This window comes from Chenopodium quinoa, unplaced genomic scaffold (genome assembly GCF_001683475.1).
Source record: "Chenopodium quinoa cultivar QQ74 unplaced genomic scaffold, ASM168347v1, whole genome shotgun sequence".
Classification (NCBI taxonomy): Eukaryota; Viridiplantae; Streptophyta; class Magnoliopsida; order Caryophyllales; family Amaranthaceae; genus Chenopodium; species Chenopodium quinoa.
Window position 1 is genome coordinate 2357511 of NW_018744517.1, and position 5522 is coordinate 2363032.

Here is a 5522-nt window from a genome sequence, read left to right on the forward strand (position 1 = left end):
TGGAACCGGTATGCGGTTAATTCAATTATGAAATCATGAATAGTCATTGGTTTAGTCAGAACAGCCAATACATGGGTATGGAATATATCTTAAGTTATTATAAGATATTTTGAGTAATGGAATGCTTCTGTTTTTTACAATAAAATAAAGGAAATATCCCTAAGAAATACAAATCCATGTTTCTTTTTGAGCTCGACCGTTATTAATAAATGAATAATAAAAAAAAATCAAAATTTAATATAATTATAGGTTGGAAAATCAACTTTCTTTGCCGGGATGAATAAAAAATATAACTACCCTCTTTATATATTATATAGAAATACATTTGGGATGTATATATGCTTAAGGGAACTCTTTTTTTTGGAATTCAAATCAGTGTATGTAATCTATAACCCCATCTTGCCTAAATCTCCAACGAATTCACTTGTATCCGTGTGTCATTTGAACACTTATCTTCCTTTCATTTTATGAAATGGGAAAAAAAAGATTCATTTTTATTAAAATCAATCATTAACAGAAGGAATTAAACTTTAGAAACCGAAAAATGCAATCTTAAATTACATATGCTCCGGCTCTGGGACGGAAGGATTCGAACCACGAATAGCGGGACCAAAACCCGATGCCTTACCACTTGGCCACGCCCCACTTATATTTCTATTCTACACTACTAAACACTAATATTGTTATTAATTGTTCGTCAATTCCAGCCCAAATAGCTAAAAAATTGATTCGATTCCGTTGTTAGTATTTTGATACGTGTAGGTATTGAATTCAAATGAATTTATTGATCATTACATAGAATTCCATTAAGATATTGTATGAAAGTAGAATTTCTTCTATTCTCGACAGAGAGTAGAAGGTTTTTTGATTGAGTGAGTAAGTTAAAAAAAAAAAGGCTCTTTTTCTTCATTTTTTCTTTCTATCAATAACTCAATCAAAATGCAATAAAAAAAAAAATATGTCTGTTATGCTTAATATCTTTAGTTTGATCTGTCTTAATTCTGCCCTTTATTCGAGTAGTTTTTTATTCGCCAAATTACCTGAGGCTTACGCTTTTTTGAGTCCAATCGTAGATTTTATGCCAGTTATACCTTTACTTTTTTTTCTATTAGCTTTTGTTTGGCAAGCTACTGTAAGTTTTCGATGAGCTCTTTCATCGTGTCCTAGAACAATGAATTATTTTTTTCGAATGATTCTAATATTCTAATACTAAATAATTGATAAAATCGGATAAGGCTTGCCATATGAACTCTTGATTAAAACGTTCAAATTTTTGAATCGACACAATCCATATTGTTTCGTTTTCCGATTATAACTCTTTTTCGTAAATAAAAAAGTTTGATCCTCCATAAGATCAACAAGTAGGTATAAGAAAATTATGGATAAGTAAGATAATAATATATAAGATAATACTAACTTCATTTTTTTATTGATTTTTTACAATTACAAAAATTGTTTTCGATTTTGAAAAACTTTTTCGGGTTTAGACATTAAATCAAATTCAAATTAATTATAGGATATATGGTATAAAAATAGAGAATCTATTCTCTTTTTACAAAAAAAAATGACCTTGGAGATTGTGTAATGCTTACTCTCAAACTCTTTGTTTACACAGTAGTAATATTCTTTGTTTCTCCCTTCATTTTCGGATTCCTATCTAATGATCCGGGACGTAATCCTGGATGCGAAGAATAAAAGGAGTTCTTTTCTTTATTTTTATCTATTTTTATAGAATTCTATTCTATATAGACGAAATCGATTTTCTAATTAAAACTCATTAGAATGCTATTCTAGATTTGTCATTTTTTTAAGTTATATTTTGAAAAAAAAAATCAAAAAGATTTAAGAACTTTAAAACAGAAATCAAATAGTAAGATTTCGCTATCAAAGGAAACGGAAAGAGAGGGATTCGAACCCTCGATACGAATGACTCGTACAATGGATTAGCAATCCGACGCTTTCGTCCACTCAGCCATCTCTCCCCATTGAAAAAAAAGGAACAATCAAATATTAAATAAATAATTTAGCAAAATTCAAAATAGAATCTATATAACAATACGGTTTATATAACTATATATAATATATACAAAATAGACAAGTTGTATTGTGTAATACAACATTAAGTACAAGTTTTTTTTTTGAAATTCTAACCCGTTAGATAAAGTAAGAAAGATTCGAAGGATTCATTAAAAGATTCAATTTCAAATCTATTTTCTAGTAAAATAAAAAATAATAGAATATATACAAACAAAAAGACTGAATATCAATAGACAATAGAGAATATTGAAATATAGAAAGAAAAGAAAAAAAGAAAGACTTCTTCACCCGAAAGGGCCTTTATGATTCCCACGGCCTGGCCTAATCCGTCCCTCGCTAGGCCTTTTTTTTTTTAACGGATTCATAGGATCTAGACTAAAAAAAACTATTTATTTGATAATGATAAAAAAATGCTTGTTATTAAAACAAAAGCACAATAATAAAATAGAACCAACACGCTATTTATTATTATCTTTTCGTCCCCATTTTTTCTATCTATTTCTTCTATTTTTCAGTTATTCAACTATCTTTTCATAATCTCATCAAATCCTCCAACAAAAATGCCAATACTCCAAATTTCATGATTCTTTTATAATCCTGTGTTGATTACGTCTAATTTGAATGTTCGAAAAAAGTTGTATTTGGATACAATAATCCAACTGTAGCGGGCATAGTTTAGTGGTAAAAGTGTGATTCGTTTCATATAACCCTTTAATAGTTAAGGGGTCTGTCGGTTTGATTAATATTCCGATCAAAAACTTTATTTCTTAAAAGGAATTAATCCTTTCCCTCTCAATGAAAAGTTTGAGGAAAATTATACATTCTCGTAATTTGTATCGAAAAGTCAATTAAAAGTGGAATTTTGGGATTATGAAATTACGAAACAGAAAATTGTATTCAAATTGAATTGGATCAATACTTCCAATCGAATCAGTATAAGTAAAAGATCCATGGATGAAGATAAAAAAAGGGTTTCTAATCGTAACTAAATCTTCTATTTTTTCTAGAGAGAAGCAAAGTAGCTATTAAATGATGACTTTAGTTTACTAGAGGCTTCAATCAACATATTTCTTTTTGTTTTAGCTCGGCGGAAACAAAATACTTTTCCTTAGGATTCTCTCAACTAGTAATAGAGAACGAAGTAACTAGAAAGATTGTTAGAATCGGTTTTTCTAGAGGGATCATCTAGAAAGTAAGTTGTTTTGAATTAAATGCGTTCATACAAAAAGCTGACATAGATGTTATGGGTGAAATGAATTCTCTTTTGTTTTGTAATTTCGTTCCCACCTTAATTTAAACTTAATATTTGGGAATTCTCCATTTTCCATAAAGGAGCAAAATGAAACCAAAGTTTCATGTTCGGTTTTGAATTAGAGACGTTAAAAAGAAGAAATCAACGTCGACTATAACCCCTAGCCTTCCAAGCTAACGATGCGGGTTCGATTCCCGCTACCCGCTCTATTATGTATTCATTAATGCATCATTGAGTTGAATACACAATTCAAATACATTGTCTCATCTCACATATGTTTTTTCAAAACAAAAAATAAGTTTTAATAAAATAAAAAATGCTAAAAAAAAGGAATCAAAAGCGTCCATAGTCTAATGGATAGGACATAGGTCTTCTAAACCTTTGGTATAGGTTCAAATCCTATTGGACGCAATATATTTCCATATATTTTTTCTATATCCATGTGAAAAACGACATTTTTTTTAATAAAAAAAGAATAAAAAAACGAAGAAAGATCGATTTCTTTATGCTTGTTCCTGAAGTAGAAAGCGTTCCATTTGTTCTTGAATAGCTTCCTTTAAAAGGCCCTCTGCTTCCTCAGTAAATGTCTTGGTAGAAGATATGATTTCTTGCAACTCCGGTTTATTCGTTTTTACATAAGTACGTAATTCGACAAGATATTTCCTTACTTGCTCAAGTTCTAATGAATCAAGATAATCGTTCGTGCCGGTATAGATAGTCATTACCTGCTCTTCGACCGTGAGAGGGGCAGATTGAGGCTTTATCAAGATCAGAAGCAAATTGTGCAAAAGCTTTATCAAGATCAGAAGCAATTCACGTAATCGTTGCCCCCGTGCCAACTGATTCTGAGTAGCTTTATCAAGATCAGAAGCAAATTGTGCAAAAGCTTCTAATTCGGCAAATTGCGCCAATTCCAATTTTAATTTACCAGCTACTTTTTTCATGGCTTTAATTTGAGTGGCGGATCCTACCCGAAAACCAGAAATACCCACATTAATAGCCGGCCTGATTCTAGCATTGAATAGATCGGCGAATAAGAATATTTGTCCATCTGTAATCGAAATTACATTAGTAGAATATAAGCTGAAACATCTCCTGATTGGGTCTCGACTATTGGTAAAGCAGTCATACTTCCTCCACCTAAACGAGAACTTGGTTTAGCGGCTCTTTCCAAAAGTCGTGAATGCAAATAAAAAACATCTCCTGGATAAGCTTCACGCCCAGGCGACCTTCGTAATAGAATCGACATTTGTCGATAAGCTTGTGCTTGTTTGGAAAGATCATCATAAATGATTAAAGTGTGTCGCTCACGGTACATAAAATATTCCGCTAGCACCGCTCCGGTATAAGGAGCGAGGTACTGTAATGTAGCGGGGGAATCCGCTGTTTCGGATACCACAATAGTGTACTCCATTGCCCCCCTTTCCTGAAAGTTAGTAACTACCTGCGCAATAGAAGATGCTTTTTGTCCAATAGCTACATAAACACATATTACATTTTGTCCTTGTTGGTTGAGAATCGTATCTGTGGCTACATCTGTTTTACCGGTTTGTCTGTCTCCGATAATTAATTCTCGCTGACCATGTCCTACAGGGATCATTGCATCAATAGCAATAAGCCCGGTTTGAAGAGGCTCATATACGGAACGTCTCGGAATAATACCGGGAGCGGGAGATTCAATTAACAGAGATTCAGAAGCTGCAATTTCACCACGACCATCAATAGGTTTAGCTAGAGCATTTATAACACGACCCAAATAAGCCTCACTCATGGTTATCTGAGCAATTCTTCCAGTTGCTTTAACAGAACTTCCTTCTTTTATCATCAAACCGTCACCCATTAATACAACACCAACATTATTTGATTCCAAATTCAGAGCAATACCTATTGTCCTCTCTTCAAGTTCTACTAACTCCCCTGCCATTACTTCATCAAGACCATGAATACGAGCAATGCCGTCACCCACTTGAAGTACGGTGCCGGTATTTACAACCTTTACTTCTCGATTATATCCTTCAATACATTCAAGGATAATTTTGCTAATTTCGTCTGCTCGAATGGTTGCCATGAGTCTTTCTTAATTCGTTTTTCTTTTGAAATCAAAAAAATAATACCTACATACAATTAACTTGAAGGACTAATCAGTTATTTCGTTCATCACACCAAACATGCCAATATTAGCATTGATGGTCCGTAAATGTAACTCATTGTTCAAAGAACTATTCAGAGTCCC

At 32.4% G+C, this 5522-nt stretch overlaps 1 non-coding gene across 1 annotated transcript; it reads left to right on the forward strand.

Moving 5' to 3' along the window:
- The first annotated feature begins 3628 nt into the window (after positions 1-3628).
- TRNAR-UCU lies at positions 3629-3700 on the forward strand. Its single transcript has one exon. It is a non-coding gene; the product is annotated as a tRNA-Arg (tRNA).
- The last annotated feature ends 1822 nt before the right edge of the window (positions 3701-5522 follow it).